At 41.7% G+C, this 19,678-nt stretch overlaps 1 pseudogene; it reads right to left on the reverse strand.

Annotated features, from left to right (window-relative positions):
• Positions 1–648: 648 nt before the first annotated feature.
• LOC101655479 lies at positions 649–2,393 on the reverse strand (annotated as a pseudogene).
• Between the last annotated feature and the right edge of the window lie 17,285 nt (positions 2,394–19,678).

Genomic DNA, 19,678 nt, shown 5'->3' on the forward strand with positions numbered 1-19,678 from the left:
GCCGGGGGCGCAGTAAGCTTTCAAGAAAACAGAGGGGAAGACTAGCTTACTGCAAAATCTACTTTAAAAATATTCATACACTTCAGTGCGCGCAGGAAGAGCAAGAGCTTGGAGGCGTCCAGGCATCCGTGCGTGTGTGCGCGCGCGTGCATGCGTGGGTACGTCCGGGAGGCGGAGTCGGCGACCTCCTGCGTCCCCCTGCCGTCGGGGGCGGGGTTTTGGCGAGGGGCGGGGTTTTGGCGAGGGGCGGAGTCCTGGCTCATCAGTCGGAGGCGGGCGGAACCTCTTGGCTTTCCGTAGTCCGTGTTTGCCTCTTTCTGCTAAAACCTGCGTGGGCTCTGGGACCGCGTGCACAGGGAGCACAAACGCTCGGCTTGTATGCAAAAAAAGGTACAAAAAACAACGCAGATATAAAAGTTTGGGTGATATAAGGCTATCTGTACAAGACCACCTTGGAAACCTGTGACAGATTATTTAAATATTACAGTGAAAAAGCATATATATATATTTTAAAATATCTGAAGTCATCTACTAATATTTAAGTGTGTAAAAAAAAAAAAAAAAAGAGGGGGGGGGAGCCAAAATAATAACCCCCCAAAGAACCCCGACTCCCTTTGGGGGCACCTTGTCCTTCGAGGGGCCAGAGGGCTAATGCTTCAGCCACGGGTAGGCCTCGATGGAGGCCTTGCTGCGGTCCTCGTACAGCAGCTCCTCGCCCGCGGCGATGTCGTGGGAGGCCACCAGGATGAGGTGCGCCATGAATGTCGTGCAGCTTCGTCTGGCAGTTCCCGCACTTGCTGTGGTGAGCGAGTCGCCCCAGCCCGTCTGTCTCGCGGGGCGTGGGCATCTACGCAGTAGGTTTTGCGCAGATACTGGAAATCGTCCATGTTGCAGCCCGTGGAGGGGTCCTGTGCGTACACCTCACCCGCTTCTTGGCATGGATGATCTCCATGAGGCCCCCGTGGTGCTCCACCACAAACTCGCCCCTCGGGAACTGCTTGGCGGCAATCACCCCCGGCCTTTGCCATCGATGTGGTCAATCTTCATCCCGTCTTCCTTTCCACTTTCAATCAGCTCCTGGATTCTCCTCTCTTCAGACTGCAGCTCTGCTTGGCTCTTTCTGGAACTCCTTCGGACAGGGTGGAAGTGTGTGAGTTTGCGGTTCTGTGGTGTTTTTCCTTGAGCTTTTCCCCTAGAGGTCGGTTTGCCCTTGCTGGGCTTTTTCAGGGTGGGCTTGGTGATGGCTCCGTTGGTGGAACCACCAGTCGAGGTGGGGGTTTGGGAGGTTCTGTTGCTTCAGAATTTTGGTTTGGAAAAGGGACCAGTGGGCCTCTCCTGACGTCTTTGACCTTCTCTGTTCCTCGGACTTCACGCGGCTCCGGAGGGCACTCCCAGTGTTTCTCTTTTCGTCTCGTTTCCGGTAGAATCGGCTACAGGCTTCCCCTGGCATTTGACTTCATGATGTGCAACTGAGTCCTCTTCCTGAAGTGGGGAGCGCATTCCAGAGCACTTGTTCGGGCTCACTTAGGAGTAAATCTTGGCCTGCCCGATAAACAGGTTCTCCTGCAGCCCCGCCAGGCCCAAGGCCGCACGCCCCGAGCCCTCGCAGCTGCGGCCTGGTCACCAGCGCCGCGGCGCGCCCAGGGAAGGACCGACCAGCGGCGCCCCATGGCCTGCGAGGGGGCCTGGCAGCGCCCCGTGGCACTCGCCGGCTGGCTCGGAGGACACAAAAAGCCTCACACTTCTACAGGAAGACTTACCTCTCAATCTTAGCTTGGGTTCTCTAGAGTAGCAAAAACACCGAGACAGAGATTGAGAGAGAGGTTTACTTTAAGCGATTCGCTCATACTTTTTGGGGCTGGCAAGGCCAATACTCATAGGTGAGATGGTAGCTCAGACCTGAGCAGTTTACATCCCAAGGTCTGAGGCCGGGTGACAAAAAGAGCAGGTTCACAAGACAGAGTGAGCTCTGCCAGATAACCAATTATACACTGGAGGCAAATCACACCGCCATGCAACTCCCTTCAGTCGATTGGCTGATCATGTTCAATCCCATTACGTAATAGCAATCAGTCCATTTTCAGGCCAAACCACTGAGAATCATAGCCTAGCCAAGTTATCGTATAAAATTAATTATTATTGTCAGGGTTGGATTATCCAATAATCAAGGTAAACATGGACTTACTGTGTTTATTTACTAATTTGTCATTAATATCTTTCCTTTTTTTTTTGCCACCTCAAAAGACTCCACTTGTAGATATGGCTCGATCTTTCTCTTTCCTGATGTCACAGAATCTGGCCACAGAGTCACACTTCTTTTCAAATTTATAATCGCTGATGGTGACAGAGGAGTTCTGGTGGTATGGTGGATCATGAGTTAGGCGACTAGCCATAAAGTCCGCGGTTCAAACCCAGCAGTCACTCCAAGGGAGAAAAATGAAGCTTTCTCTTCCATAAGGATTCCTGTCTCAGGAACACGGAGAGTCAGGACAACTCTGCCCTCTAGGGTGACTCTGAGTCAGAATGGACTCAATTGCAGTGAGTTTGTCCCTCCCAAACTCATTCTGTCCAACTCTCTAGAGGACCAAAACCACTTGAGTGTCCCCCACCACCACCACCACCACACACACCTTGCGGCTGTTAGATGCTGCCGAGTCCATTCGGACTGAGAGAGTCTAGGCAACAACATGACCTACTGCGTGTGGTCCGGCAGCAGCCTCACAGTCCTTGTTGTAGCTGGTATGTCCATCCATCTCATTGACGGCCTTACGCTTTATTGCTGCCCTTCCACTTTACCACACATGATGTCTTTCCCCAGGGCCTGGTTTCTCCTGATAACATATCAAAGCAGGTGGGATGAAGTCCCACCATCCAGGCTTCTAAGGCGTGTTCTGACTGTACTTCTTTCAAGGTAGATTTATTTGTGCTTTGGCCAGTTCATGGTACATTCAGTATTCTTCACCAGCACCATAATTAGAACTCGAATCTCCTCGGATGTTCCTTAGTCAATGTTCGATTTCCTCATGCATATGAAGCAATTGAAAATACCCTGGCTTGGGTCAGGATCACCTTGAGCCTAAGAGTGAAGTCTTGCTCTTCAACACTTGGAAGAGGTCTTGTGCAGCAGCTTTACACAGTGTAACACACTGTTTGATTTCTTCTCTGCTGCTTCTAGGAGAATTGAATGGGGATCAGAGCAAATTTAAATTCTTGAAAATTTCAAGCTTTTATCTGTTTATCATGATGTTACCTATTGGTCAAGTTGTGAGAATTTCTGTTATCTTTACATTGAGTTGTAAACCATATTGAAGACTGCAATTCTTGTTTATGGGGCTTATTTTTACCCATAAACAGGATAAATATGTATTGGTGTCAGTAAAAAGTGTCACACAGTTCTAGAAGTAGGTCTGTCCCGTCCAAGTTCTGTGAATTAGATATTAAGCTGGAGGCTTCTCCAGACTTGAGTAGCTTCAAGGGATGATGAATCTAAGATTGACAGGAACACACAGGCTAACTAATACCAGGCTGCCGGGGCAGATGAAGCCAAGGTTAGCAGGTGAGGCCTGTGACAGGAGATGTGAATGAATACAGTCTACTGCTCAGATGGCAGGTCAGATGTCAGACTGCTAAAGGCCTCAGTCAGCAGGCAATTCGGCTCAAGGACAAAGAACTAGAAGTCAGCGAGTAAGATTCAAGATACAGACCCAGCAAAAATTAGGCAAACTTTCCCACAGCGTCCACTTCCATAGGAAGTAGGCAGCACCTCCTAGGAAAGTTTCTTTCAATTGTATTAGGGCTGTGACCTTAGTAAGGGGGTTGAACTTCACTCTGATTTTCATACCACTGCCTGAATGATCACATTAGTTTCCATAATGGAGTTGATGATATTATGTTAGGTTACATCAAGAGGCATTACTCGGCCTGACTGGCCAAACCATTGAAAATCTTGGCCCAGCCAAGTTGACACAAAATCCACCAGTCACTGTCTGCTCCTGGTCAACTTGGCACCTGCACGCAGCTCTTTGAACCATACCTAAATTCCCAACAAAGACAACAATAAAGTCATATTTGTGCTTCTCATGATTCAACTTATGTATGTATAACCAAAAGCACACTATCCCACTTATATCTGATATTTTATAAATAAACATAAAAAATATTTGATGCATACATACCAAGAGGAGATACTCATAAAAATTAGAGTGCTCCTTTTTGCAACTGCTCAGTTGTGGTAAAAGCATGTGTCCATAAGTAAGTCTGTGAGTCTATTGGTCTATCCCAATAAATCCACTCTAAAACGCCAATTGTCTTATGTATGTCTCACTAAGATTATGTTCGCAAGGATTCCAACTCACAAGGTGGGTTTGGTAATTCAACTTGACTTATTGTAGGCCATTGTACAATCCATGCTTCAACAAACCAACCAAATATATTATTAGGTCTTTTCCTAACCTTTTGAGTGGAAACAGTGAATGAAGAATCTGTGTGTAGTAGAACCGTATCAACCTATTTTAAAGTCTATTTTCACGGTTGACAGTGGCAGGGTGTTGTGGGAGACACTGAGTGAAACCCTCCCTACATCATAGGCATGAAGAGCCCGAGACAATCACCAGATAATTAATGCTTCTCTTTTATTTGTGAAAACATGGGACAAATAACTTGTTGCTCATTTTTCCCCAAGCAAATTTCACTAAGATTCAGATCACGTTTCTCAAAAGAGTAATGGTACATGCTGTCATGTAAGACAAAATGTGAATATCTGCAATTTTTTAATGAAATATTTTCCTGAGTTCAGAAATTAAGTTTGTTTATTTAAAAATTTATATTTTGTTAGATTATATAGGTAAACTCACCCTTTCTTGCATCAAATAAAATCAAGAAAAACAAAAGTTTGGGGTTGAATATCATCACCGAACTACAAGTTTGTTAAGAGGGTTGTAACATCAATGTGATTCAGAACCCATGATTGATCTTCCAGTGGTGTTAATGACAATGGCAAGAAGACCTCTCCCTCCTGAGGCAGCTGACCAATAGCCAGTTGTGTGCTGTCTCCACTACTGAGGCCACTCCTGGTTAGTTGTATAACCACATACACACACAACATGCCACCCACATATGGTCGTCTGAGTCCTGATCCTGGAACCTGTGAATACATTACTTTGTAAGGATGATTAAGTTGGGTTGTTGATATGGTGAGATTATCCTGGATTATCTGGGTGGGCCTTGATGGGGAAAAGAGAGGGCCAGAGTCAGAGCAGAGATGTAATGACAGAAGTGAAAATGGGAGCGATGCAAGACCACAGGCAAGGGAGACGGCCACCTCTCGAGCACAGACAGGCAAGCAAACAGATTCTCTCCTAGAGGTTTCAGGTGTAGGCCGCCCTGTGCATTTTAAATTTAATCCCACCATGACTGATTCTAGTTTCTGACCACCAGAACTATAAGGGAGCTATTTTAAGTATGGCCAAATTTGTGGCCATATGTTGCAGCCACTCTAGGAAGTGTAGACAGCTTTTGGTTCCTGGACGTAAAGTTCTGCTGCAACAAGTAGCTAGAAAGGGGTGTTGCCTTGGAGTGGAGCAGTGAGCAGGCACCTGAAGCATTTTGAAAATCCTAAATCATCAAACTGAGGTTGGGCAAACAGCCAGAGAGCTAAGCCAGGGAATTTTAAATGAATTTAAGAGTAGGTGTATTTTTAGAGGGTAAAAGCCATCTGTAGAGAAGTGAAAAGTCCACAGATGGGAAGAAGGTGAAAAAAGGAAGAGACGACTCTGTGGCAAGAAGCGATAGTCCCTTTGCTGCAGGATGAGAGACTCAAACTGCCTGGGCCCAGAATGAGAACAGTGACCAGATTTTCTGATCAACGGTGTTTCTTCTTTGTAGACCTACAAGGAGCATCATCTTTCCTTTTTCTTCCATTTTTTTTTTTAAGCTTGTGAGGCATGGCTCTAATGGCACCTGCTGAATAAACACAGGGTTAACCCTTATGATTTTGTTGAATCGTTCAGAAACATATCTGACTGGTCATATAATCTGCACTGTGGTCATTCTGAAGAACATTAATCAGGGAACAGACACAATTTTAGGTGTCCTAAATAGAGTATAGCTTCTAAAAAGGTTTTTTGAGATCATGTGCTTAGGATTTGGCTAAATGTAGCAGAAAACATTTGCTACTTATTGTCACGGTCAGGTGGCCTTTCCGGCAGAAATGTTAAAGAAAAACCTCACATATGCAGTTATTACATCTGTACCATATCACCAGCAAATAATTGCCAAATTAGCACAGCATTCACTTTGTCTTTTGGTAAGTGATTAATACTTAAAATCAATTTGTGAAAATACTGGCTAAGGAGAACGAAAAACACTAAATACAAGTACAGGGTCAATGTTGATGTTCACTGTTTTTAAAAAAAATCACTTTATTGGAGGCTCCTACAACTCTCATCACAATCCATGCATCCATCCATTGTGTCCAGCACATTTGTGATGTTCATGCTTCTGAATTTTGCCTTTCTGGAGGTCTTAATGCCCGTGGGCATAAGTGCACATGGCTGGGAAATGCATCTCTAATTACTCAAATATTGCTTCATTTGGGAAGTGCGATTTTTCTTTCAAGAAGTACACGATATAACTACGTTTAATAATTATTTTCTAGCAAAGAGAAATAATGAATAATGGGACATAGTTCATTGAAATGCTTATATATCAGAATACATTTAGTATTATCATCCCAACTAGACACAGGCAGTTTAAACCACCATGACATCTGTTATCATTATTAGGATGTAAAATAATTTTATAAGCCTATGTACAACTGTAAAGCTAAATTCTTTTAACATACATTATCACTGCTGAAATAAATAAAACATTTCTAGCTATGGATAAGAAAGGTCATATTAAGCAATGAGAATTTTAAAATTTAATATGACAACAAAATGAGTCTTATTTACACCAGATTAAAATAATAATTAACAAGATATTTCAGTAGCATAAAAGACTAAATGAGTATGTTTCAAAAATGTTTACAGCGGGGTTGAATTAAATTATGTTCATAAACTAGCTTATGAATCTGTCAGATATCAATTATTGAGATTTAAAAATCCATGACCACAGAGTGAATTATGGATCATAGAGACCCTATATATGGTTTCTGAGTCTGTAAACCCTTCTAGGATCACGCCAATTGAGTTAGTTAATTGTGCCAGCCTGGCCGATAATCACATGTGGGGCTAATTGAAAGGCGGAGGGATAAATGGGTGGTGAGCCTCACCGTTGTAGTTCTCGGGTCTCTTGCTTTGTGATGGTCGCACCAGGATGCAGCTGCCTTAGCAGCTCCCTGCTTCAGCTTGCAAGATTGACGTCTTACAAGACATCCCCAAGGAGAAGCTGCATGGACCTATCCCGATGCAGCCCTGGGTGCTGGAGCAGCCGTGTGGAGATCCCTGCTAGTGCTGAGATGCTTATTCATTTACTGACTCAGCTTTCCTCCTACAGTCGGCATCATTGCCTCTGTTTTGTGAGGTGGAGGACTTTGTGGACTGGTGTTGGGTTAATGGGTTAATGTTGGACTTGTGGGCTTGGGCAGCATTGGGTTGGGATGTTTTCGTGATGCACCTTTTCTTTACATAAAACTCTCTCTTATATATGAGTTGCTGTGGATTTGTTTCTCCAAAGTACCTAGACTAATACACCAATTTCCAACACACCTGCTCATGGGTTTGAACCTCTGACCAGTTGGTTAGTAGCCTACTACTGACATCACCTCTGGTACTTTATTTTCTGAAATGTTAAGTCCAGTCAGATGGTCAGTTGGGGCTTCTCTCGATGTGACTAGCTGGGGAAATGATAAGTCCAGTCAGATGGTCAGTTGGAGGCTTCTCGATGTGAATAGCTGGGGAAATGATAAGTCCAGTCCGATGGTCAGTTGGAGGTTTCTCTTGATGTGAATAGCTGGGGAAAAGATAAATCCAGTCCGATGGTCAGTTGGAGGCTTCTCGATGTGAATAGCTGGGGAAATGATAAATCCAAGATCAGCAGGAAGATCATAGGTTTGTGGCTGCAGAGGTGAATGAATCCAAGGGTAACAGGTAAAAATGCAGACCTTTGATGAGTCCCAGGATTGACAAGCAATAGAGCCATCTGTTGGCTTACATCCAGAGAACCAGGGGTTGAAGAGCCAGGTGCAGATCTAGATGCAGCAGAAAGCAAGCAAGCTTTATTATAGTGTCCACTTTATTGGGAATTGGCTGCAACCCAGAGGAAGCATACTTCAGTTGATTTTATCAGGATATGGTTTGAGTAAGGGTGTTGCATTCCATCCTAATCTTTTTACATTTAATGGGAAACTCATAGCAGATCCCATTATGAGTGTAATCGAATTGTGTTAGGTCACATCATGGGGGATTACTAATGGGGGATCACTAGTCTTAACTGTCAAACTACTGAGACTCCTGGCCCAGCCAAGTTTTTTACAAAACCCCTCTCTCTTTCTCACACACACAAGGTTACTTCAAAAAGTTCATAGAAAATTCCATTATATTTCAATTCCAACATTAAATGTGTGAAATAATACTAGTAGTCCTCAACATTTGGCTTCTTCAAATCAGGGAATACTGGGTTTTTCAGATAGTTTTAAGGAAAGCATTCAACCATAAACCTTTCCTGTTCTTTAGAATCATATTAATCAAACTCTAATTTGCATATAAATCCCCTAACATCTTTTTAATAATATGGAACCTAATAGTTTTATGTTAAAAGCAGGGATTCTGAATGTCTGACATGCTCTCAGGTGGTCTCATACTGCTGGCCCGTAGATTATACCTGTAGTAGCAGGGCAGCAGCATTAGTTCTCAAAGAGTGATTGCTGGATGGTAGCAGCAGCAGCAGGAGCACTATCACCTAGGAATGGAGTGTGGTAGAAAAGCAAATTCTCCAGTTCTGGCTCAGATCTATTAAATCAGAAATACCGGGGGCGTGGCCCAGCAATTTGAATCTTAAAAGCTTCCCCAGGTGATTCTGAAGCACATTAAAGTCAATGTTGACTCATGCCACCATTACACATAACAGAATGAAATACTGTCTGGTCTTGTGCACCGTCCTCAACATATTTATGTTTGAGCTCGTTGTTATGGGCACTGTGTTAATCCATTTCCCTGAGAATCTTCCTCTTTTTTGTTGAACTTCTTCCTATCCTTAGAATGATGTCCTTTCCAGAAACTGGTCTCTCCAAAGTACATGAGATGAAATGTCACCACCCTCTCTTCTAGAGAGCATGTATTTCTTACATATCAGATTACCATGTGCAAAATATTGAGTATCATAATAACACTTAATTTTCACAGTATGAAAACAGAATGTGCCTTATTTTAAACCAGGAGGCTACAATATATGGGTAGATAAAAATAAATAGCCATCTTTTCTTTCTCTGTGGAGACTTGATACATGGATATGCCCTGTCATTCATATGCTTTGAAAATAGATTAGGATATTGGACATGCCCATCCAGAGAACCATATGTCTCTTAAGAAATAGAGTGTACGGACAACACAGAACCCCTGTCCAGCATTCCAACCTCTAGAGTTAAAGTGATAAACAAAAAAGATAAATTAGCTCCTTATGTTGCTGTCATATTTAGGAGAGTGCATGTATTAAACAAATACACAAATTAAATAGCATATTAGAATGTAATCAGTGGCAGAAAAGGAAATATGGGCTAGAGAGTGCAGGAACTATTTAACTGTAGGAATTGGTGAGGGGATAGGTAGAGAAGTTCTCACTAAAACAGTCACTTCAGAACACAGACATGAAAAGACTGTAGGAGAAAGTCCACACACATATATGTATGTATGATATGTGTGGGAGATTATTTCAGGCTAAAACAATAGCCTGCTAAGGAGCCCCATAGCAGGAACGTGTGCATGCTCAAAGAGTAGCGCGGAGGCCAGTCTGGCGATGGAGGAGAGAGGACTGAGGCCTTGGAGAGGTCAGTGTGGTAGCTGGAAACTTACCTGTAGTACATCTGGAAGGGCCCAAGGATTTGGGAAATCTTTTGGAATAAACAGAGATGACCAGTATGTAACCAAAAAGGGGCTAATTATTTAGACGTGCAAGGGAGCCAACCACACCATTACTTGTGCTTGGCAGAAATTCAGTTACCAGCAGGGGAGTGGACCGGCTGTGTAGTAAAAGATAAAGAAAGTGCTTCGGACGTGCCCTGCTTGGAAGATGTTGCTAGGCATGAGGGAGCTGGAGGCAGGCTAGCTAGAAGTAGTGTATTTAATGTGATTCCTTTGGGATGTATAATTGTCTTTCTCTGGTTGTTTACATATTAGAAGCAGGGGCAAAAAATAGGGAAATTGGTCATCCTTGGCCAAGGGCTCAATGTTCTCAGTTGCTCAGAAGTTAGAGGTTGATTTTCTAGATTGGTTTCCACAGTGAATTTACTTGGCACAATTCTTCAGTCCATAGTTGTAACTCCTGTCAAATGACTAGATAAACTTCAAAACAACGGCAACAAAAGGCACTACTATCAAGTCAATGTGACTTATAGTGACCCTATAGGACAGGTTAGAAGTGCCTCTGTGGATTTCCGAAAATGAAACTCTTTACGAGAGTAGAGAGTCACACCTTTCTCCCTCAGAGTTACTGGTGGTTTTGAACTGCTAATCATGCGGTTAGAAGTGCAATGCATAACCCCTATGCACCCAGGGCTTGGAAATAAGGAGTAGAAGACTAACTCAAGGATTGGTCGCTTTTGTGTGAGCCATATCAGAATCAAAAACAGAGAATCTCATTACCATCAAAAAAGAAGAGCAACTAGCACAACGTGTGCAAGATCCCCGTCTGAAGTGGTGGAGGGACCCGAGGGACCCGAGGTGGCAAGCACCCAGACTAGGAAAGGAAGCATAGCAACCAAGCTGAGACCCTGCGACAGAGTAGTGAGCTTCGCAGCCAACAGAGGGAGTAAAACTGAGTGCCTTGGGGATAGAATAGCTGGTGGAGTGGGGGTATCCTTTGGGTATTTACCAGTGCTAAAGAAGCTTTGTACCACCTGACTAAGCAGGGCAGAGGCCAAGGGGTCATGTTGCTGAGAGGTTGGGGACCAGAGAGAGACATAGAAGAGGTACTACAGACAAAAGAACTGTGTCCTTATAATGTTGTTACTGGTTAGCCTCCTGAGTAAACCCCTATAAGTGAGGATTGTCTGCTAGTTCTGTGTAACCGTTACAATGGGTTATGGAATTCCATAGAGAAGAAGTACGATTTGGGAAGGGCAATTAGTATTAGAATAGGGAAAAGAAGGATGGGTGGCAGGTGCATGCCTGGCCTCTGCTTTACAGGAGTCATCCCTGGCAGATAGAGTGTTGGATTCTCCTTTCCCCTTGTGGAGCCAGGGGAGGGCAGATGTGGCCCCTATGCTATTTGCTCAGTCAGAGTTCTGTTGTCATAAACTATCTGGCCACTGCCCATACTATATTCAATCTTTTCACTTTGAGAGATGCGTATACCCACTGGAGGGCATTGAACAAAGGAATATGATAATTTGATGTATATATTAAAATAATGACCCTTTTATTTGGAGATTAGATAGTAGAAAGGCAAAAGAGGAAGAATGGTAATGTGTCAGGAAGTCACTAATATAATTGAGGCAATATAGGATGCTCTTTGGTATCAGATTATTTGGGGCTGAGAAGTGAGAAGTAGTCCAACTCAGAGAACATAAAATGAACAAGATTGGCCGGCAGACTGATTAGGTGGCAAGAGAGAAAGTGAAGAAGAAATTTGGCTTGAATCATCTTTGAGAAGATGGAGGTCCCATCAACAGAGGAGAAAGACTGCCTGTAGAGGGAATTAGTGGTAGGGAAGATAGAAAGTGCAGGTTGGAATGCCCACTAAGATGCTTACTGAATATTCTATTAGACATGTCGAGGAGGAAATTGAATAAAAGAAGTACAGAGTGCAGGGTAGGTGTTTGGGTGGCATGTCAATTTCAAATTTAATATAAAATATGATATTGTTGTTAGGTACCATTGAGTCAGTCTGTCTCACAGTGGCTCTAAGCACAATGGAAGCTTAGATTGGCTTGATCCTGCACCAGCCTCACAATTGTTCTTATGTTTGATCCCATTGTTGCAGCCACGGTGTCCCTCCACCTTGTCCAGGGTCTTTCTCTTTTTGCTATCCCTCTACTTTAGAAAATGTGATGTCCTCTTGAATTTCTGGCAGCTCTTTTTCAATCTATTGTTGATTGATCTTCAGCATTCAAACCATTGCTGAATGATCTTCAGCAAAATTTTACTTTCATGCGATATTAATGATATTATTCTGTAATTTACACATTCTGTTAGATCATCTTTCTCTGCAATGGGTACAGATATGCACCTCTTCCAGTCAGTTGGCCAGGTAGCTGCTTTCCAAGTTTCTTGGCGCAAGTGAGTGAGTGCTTCCAGTGTTTCATTAACTTGTTGAAACATTTCAATTGGTCGCCCATCAATTCCGGAGGCTTGCTTTATCATGGATGTCTTCAGTGTAGCTTGTACTTTTATCTTTAGCACCCTCTGTTATTAATCACAAGTTACCTCTTGAAATGTTTGAATGTTGAGTAGTTATTTTTTGATACCATGACTCTACATATTCCTTTCATTTTATTTTAATGCTTCATGCATCATTCAGTGTTTAGCCCCTAAGAATCATTTCATATTGCACCATGAGGCTTGAATTTTTCTTTAGTTTTTTTTCAGCTAAAGATATGGTGAGCATATTCTTTTTTAGATTTCTAACTTCAAGTCTTTGCATATTTCATTATAATACTTTATTTTGTCATTTTGAGCTGCCCTTTGGAATTTTCTGTTCAGCTCATTTCTTCCATTTTCCCTAGATACTCTGCTTAAGAGCAAGTTTCAGAGTCTTTTTCAGACATTCAGAGAAATCTTTTATTTCTTTACTCTCTTTTAAATGACTGCATTCTTCATGAATGATGTTGTTAATGTCCTCCCATAGCTCATCAGGTATTCTGTCAGTAGTGCTCAATGATTCAGATCCATTCGTGAGGTATTTTTCAACATTTAGGCAAACTATATTCAAGGTTATGTTTTGGCTCTTTGGGAACATGTTTTAATTTTCTTCAACTCCAATCTGCAATTCCATATGAACAATTGATGATCTGTTCAACAGTCAGCCCCTGACCTGGTTTCCACTTCTCCATCATCTCTTCCCACATATGTAGTCAATTTTATGTGTGTTCTACCTGGAGAAGCTCACATGTATAGTCACAAGTTAAGTTTTTGAAAAAGGGGATTGGCAATGAGATTAGAAAAATGCTACATGTTATCTCCAGTTTCATTCCCACTACCAAAGCTGTATTTTCCAACTTACTTGTCCTTCCTCTTTTATTTCCAATGTTAGCATTCCAATCTCGAATAATTTTCAACACATCTTGATTGTGTGTTTGATCAATTTTAGATGGGAGACATTAGTATAATTCTTCAATTTCTTTAGCATTAGCATTAGTATTTGGTGTGTAAATTTGAATAATAATTGTACTGACTGAATTTTGAAGTATGTGTATAGATATTATCCTATCATAGACAGCATTGTACCTCAACATAGATCTTGGAATGGCCTTTTGGGTGATGCATTTGACACCATTCCTCTTGAACTTGTCATTACATGTATAATAAACTATATGAGTGTCTGGTTCAAAATTCATCCATTTCAGCTCACAAAAGCCTAGGATGTCAATCTTTGTGCCTTCCATTTAATTTTTGATGCCTTCCCATTTTCTTGGATTCATATTTCATAGCTTCCAAGTTCTGATTATTAATGGATGTTTGAAGCTGTTTCTTCTAATTTGGAGTAGTATCCCATCAACAAGTGAATGTACTGATGCCTTTACTCCATCCATGTTAATGTGGTTTACTCGTTGTGGATTGGGCCACTCTTTTGTAGTGATGTTTGAGTGTCAACTGATCGAAGAGGCCCATCTTCTGGTACCATATCTGACATTGTTCAGCTACTCCTCACGTGTTTCTTCATATCTGACATACTGCACTGCTATCCATTACTGGCTAACTCCTCAGAATGGACAGCTCAGTCCTTCTTAGTAGCTGTTCTATCTCTGGAAACTCTGCTGAAGCTTGTTCACCTGGTGACCCTGCTGGAGTTTGAGAGACCAATAATATAGCTTCCGGCATCACAGCGACATATGACAAATGGACAGACACGTGGTAGGAATAATCTAATAAAAGAGGACTAATTTAATAGAGAATAATAGGAAGGAAAACTGAGTTTTCAGGAGAGGCAAGAGCCTGGCTGGCGCAATGAACTTGGACAGGTAAGAGAGCAAAGGGTCCAGTGCATACTTGCAGGGGTCGCCTGTGACAAGCGCATGGACAGGAGGGAGGACAGAGCCTGTGAACACTGACTTCAGCAGTGAATTGGGACCGTGAGAAGTGGTCGAAGTCCTTAGGTGATTCTTTTTCATTTCTCAATCAAATAGGTAGCAGCATATCAGCAGAGAATGAAAGGATAAGAGCACTGGAGATTTGAAGAGAAAGAAAAAGTGCTAAAGGGTCATTTTGGAGAGTAGAATGTGAATAGGTTTTGGAAATATTATGGTTGTCTTGCATCATTTTTTGTCGTAAGAATGAATCAGGTAAATGAATGACTATAATAAACAACCCCCAAACCTCAGGCTGTGCCCCCCTCCGGCCCTAGCCTGGCACATTTCAACAAAACTTAGGGAGGATGGGAGTTGGGTGAAGGGGAGGAAGCTTGGTTCCAGCAGGCTTTCCATCTGGATCTCTTTGCATCTCACTGCCCAGCTTCAAATTCTCCACTGAGCTTTCTGCGTGTCCCTGACACCCAACGAGAGAGAAGCCACGGACCGCTTCACAGAAGACTTTAAGGCCGAGACCAGGAAGTGTTAAGTAATAAGTATGGGTACCTTCCACCAGCCAATAATTAGTTGCATCCTTCAACCTATAAAGGAAATTAGGAAACATTGTCAAGTTGCATGTCCAAGAGGAAAAGGAAATGCATAGATTGAGGACGTAGAAGTATCTGCTTTGGACAGAAGTTAGAGTGATGCCAAACATCATGGCTGCATGTTTCTGTCCAGGCACATCCAGTGGGTGCTGTGAACAATGCAACGCTGAGTTGGGTGTAATCAGCAGCACGGGATTGTAGCATTAGTACAGAGAAGCAGCTGGGAAGCCAGGGCGTACAGAGTGCGAGCAACTGAGTGCATGTAATAATTGACCTTTGAATTCAAGTTCAAAAGGAAACCACGTGAGGAGGTGAGGTGTGGTGAAGGAAGGGAACAGTGACAGGGTCAATGGACTTTTCTTTAAAGTCTGCAGCTCTTTGATATTGTAGACAAGGTTAAGAGAACTCTCTGGGATAAGTTATCTTCTCAGGTTTTGTTGAGGGCTGTCATGTTTGTTTGGAAAGCAAAAGCCAACATAAAATGGCAAAACCCACCCCTTAGCTCCTGATTTCTGCAAGATTAGAAAGAATAAAAGGGAGAGAAAGTAATAGATGTGTGAAGAACAGAGGATTTGATGTTTGCTTTGATGATGATCCATTAGAATAGTTTGCCCATGGTTTCTCATTGACTTCATTTGCATTCCCTTTATTCTCCTGAGAAGTAGGACACAGGATACAAGACTATTTTTATTGGTTTTCTTGTCAACATTTTGGGGACATCCTACTTAGATGAGAAGTTTTAATTGTATTGTCAGCAGGCATTAAAGTACATCTTAAGTTGAAATGTATTTGCTGCCATGACTATAAAGCTTATAAACAAGTAAGTACTCAATGTAAAATTCTCTGAGTTTCTTCAGCTAGAGGCTTGTAGACTAAAAAATGTTCAAAAGAATCACAAAACAACACATTTTTAAAGGCAGTTATAAATTGGCACAGCATTTGAATGAGTTTTATGTGTTTTTTAGCTCTTTGTAAGGGGATCAGAGGCTGAGCCAAATACGAGGTGTACATTGATACAAGCCCTAGTGCAGCAACTTTGAAAAGTTCTTTTTTATTTCTAATACATATATTTGGTTCTTAATTTATGAAATAATATCAGAGATAACAATAAGTAAGGATGGGTTTTTGACTACTATAAAAATACATCAATGTTTGTAACCAGCTAGGTCACAAGCTTCATCTCTAAATTAGTTTCTTATTGAGAAAATACAAATGGCAAAATGGAATTGAAAGATAATGAAGTTTTTGCAAACACATTTTGATGTCATCTTCTACATACTCTCAATAACTTCCTTGTAGTAGAAAGCAATAAAAAGCCACTGGCAGACTTCAAACATGTTATGCTTTATTTAATAGAGTTAATACTTCATGGAATGCAATATGTAACATTTTATAAAGTAGTAAGAAGAAAACACACTGGCATAAGTTCAGGATACAATGTGTTCATATCACTGATAGTTTACATTTTATACTTGCTGGAAGAGTTTACTAATAGATACTATGATATTTTGTGTTCAACCAAAGGAAAATCTAGTAATAAAACTAAATTGCATAAAGTGTTCCTAAAACTTCTTTTAATCTGGAGTTCAGTGCATCTGAGAGAGTTTTCAACTAAGCAGTTGAGGCCTCTGGGCCGCTCACAGAGCTGTTAGTGCAGCGTTAAAAAAAGTGCCGTTAAACCTGCCTCCAGGTTTAATTCTGAACCTTTGATATCATCCTGCAAGTTCTGAAGGGATCTGGCAGTAGCCACTGCTGCCTTAAAACTGACCTCTTGCTGTCAGTAATTAGTAAATTATGACATTTTTGAAGAGTTATTAAAATTTAAAAATTGTATGTTTTATGGAATATTGTATTTGGAAAAATGGAATCATTTTAGCTCAACAAGTTCCACAACTATTGTCTAAATACGCTTCGGATGGAGCAAAGGTCAAAATACTGGCACCTTATTCTGAGGAAGGCCAAAGAAGAATCAATGTCTTTGAATTATGGTGGTAGTAAAGAACAGTAAGTAGATCATGGGCTACCAGAAGAACAGATAAACCTGTCTTTGAAGAAGGGCAGACAGAATGTTTCTTAGTGAGGATGGCAAGACTCCGTGAGTAAGATCTTCAGTGAGGTAGATTGACTCAGTGACTAAAAAAATGGGCTCCAACAGCAACGATTCTGAGCAGGTGAAGGACCATATACTGTTTTGTTGTGTTGGACACAGGGAGTCTGTGACTTATAGAGCCAACTTGACCGTACCTGACAATGAGGTAGAGTAGCAACTTGATCTCATGAAAAGGAGAAGGCTGGGTTCAATCCATCACGTTAAGATTAGTCAGTGGTTGATCTTTCTGTGTCTCACCTTTTCTCTTTATAAGCCCTAGTGTACCTAGTTTCTTTGAGCTAACTTTTTTCTAGAATCCAAATGGCCCCCTTCTATGTATACAGAATACATTTTCAGAAGATGTTAAAAGAAAACCTTACTCGGTGACCCGTGAGTGCTTACATTTTAGCCACTCAATTGTTCAATATTAATGCTTACTACTTACTTGCTACCAAAGTAATATGTAAAGGCAGTGCATTGAAATTGTGATGAGCACAGTTTTAGGAGCCAGATAAGCATGATCTACAATCTAACTCTGCCATTATTAGCTTTGTGACTTTGAATAGGTTACTGAACCTTTTTGAATCTCAGTTTCCTCATATTGATAGTATCTACCTTATTGTATTGTTGTTTTGATAAATGAACTAGTGTATATTTAAAGTACTTTGAACAGCGCTTGGACTTAGAAGGGTTTTCTGTTACTCTTTTTCTATATTAAAAAGCAAAAGCAAATTAAAAATCCTTAGGTGGCACAAATGGTTAACGCACTTGACTGCTAACCTAAAGGTTCGAAGTTACAATCCATCTAAAGGTGCACCAGAAGAAACTGCTGGCAACCTCCTTCCAAAACCTCGGCCACTGGAAACTTCATGGAGCACAGTTCTGACATATATGAGGTTGTCAGTATTGGCAGCAACTGGCTTTATATTTTTAATAACAATAGCATTTTATCTGTACCATTGGACTTCAAATGAATAATGTACTCATTGCTGTTATTTATTCTAACATAGCAAGAACAGGTATCTTCTCCCAGAATTAGAGATTTAAAAGCTAATTTCATCTCTTGAATTATTGTAGCTAGGTACCATATTTCTGCCCTTGCATGTATGTCTGTGTATGTCTATATGTATATTATACCTCCTGTGCTCCACAGTAAAGGTGATGTAGCATCTTTCTTCTGGAAAAACGTAGACATAACCAACACAAATAAATTTATATATATGTATTAGCTGCCCCTTCACAGGAACAAATTCACATTTCAATATGACTAGCAAATTGAGAAGATGAGGAAAACGCATTTTTCAATCCATGAAGATATCAACAGAGATGCCTCGTTTTCATCAGCTCCCTGCAATGCATTGTTTCTAGGTTTTGAATAAAGAGTTAGTTGACTTTCTGAGGACTTTCGGTGTCAAAGAACTTTAAATGATTGCATTTGCTCAAGTCCACAAATCTATACCTATTCAAAAATAAAAATAAAAATATATATTCATATTCACATGCAAAACCTCACATAATATCTGTCCTGCTTCGTTTCCATTATCTAAAAAGTTGCCCTCTTCCAAGTTTTTGTTTTCAGTCAGGTAGCTGGGAAAGGGGCAGACAAGCATCTGAGCTCCTCTGATTTCACAAGTGGAAGGACACTCAAGCTCATCCTCCCAAGACTGAATTCTATGAGGTGGAAGTCAGCCCTGCTTCCATTCTCCAACCAATGACTGTCCCTCTCCTTACACTCGCCTACTTCTTAGCTGAGTTCAATCATTCACTGCAGTAGCCACGTGGAATTCATAGACCATATTTGATCATGGATTTTACTGCAGAAGTTAATAGATAACAACAATTCAGGATCAGAAATGCTCAGGACACATTTATTCCCCTCAGGACAGCCTTCACCGTGCCCTCAAACAGGCCTCTCTCTGGACTTTGGTCCTTGGACTGGCCGCTTCGCTGCTCAGTCAGTGTTATAAAAGTCTTTTTGCACTCCTGATAAATGCTCAAAAGGCCCTACGCTTTACCAAAAGCCTCAGTCTGAAGGCACATGGCTCTAGAAAGCTTTGCTTCCCAATTATCTAGAGGCCTTCCACTGCACTAGTAAGCCTGCCTGCTGAAGGCGCTCCCTACTATGCCAAGAAGCCCATAGATTGGTACCACGTTCGAGCTCGGTTCTGCTACTGCTGCTGGTGCTCCTTTACAACTTCACTGGCACCAAAGCCTTCTGCCCCTGGATTGAAGCGCTTCAATGTACAGGAATCTCGGGGTCCCAAAGGAAACACTCCACCCTGGGCTCTTCTATCCTGGTTGTAGTGAGATCACCCTTTCTGCTTCTGAGATGGGTCTTCTTATGGACAAGATAGCAACATTGACCAGTCCCCACATTAGAATGCTAAGTTTTATAATCACAAGGAGCACTGTGAACAATCACTCACCATTGAGTTATATAATGCTGTCATCAAGGGGGCAGTAGTTTGATGAAAACAATTGTATTTGAAAATTAAAGCAACTATATAGAAGACATTGAATAAGGAATGGGGGAGAATCTGTCAGCAGTCACTACTAGACCTGTTCCCTTCCAAGGTCTTAAAACATCTTTCTGGAACTCCGACT

Source organism: Echinops telfairi, unplaced genomic scaffold (assembly GCF_000313985.2).
Source record: "Echinops telfairi isolate 266 unplaced genomic scaffold, ASM31398v2 ScPeMD7_9;HRSCAF=40, whole genome shotgun sequence".
In the NCBI taxonomy this organism is placed as follows: domain Eukaryota; kingdom Metazoa; phylum Chordata; class Mammalia; order Afrosoricida; family Tenrecidae; genus Echinops; species Echinops telfairi.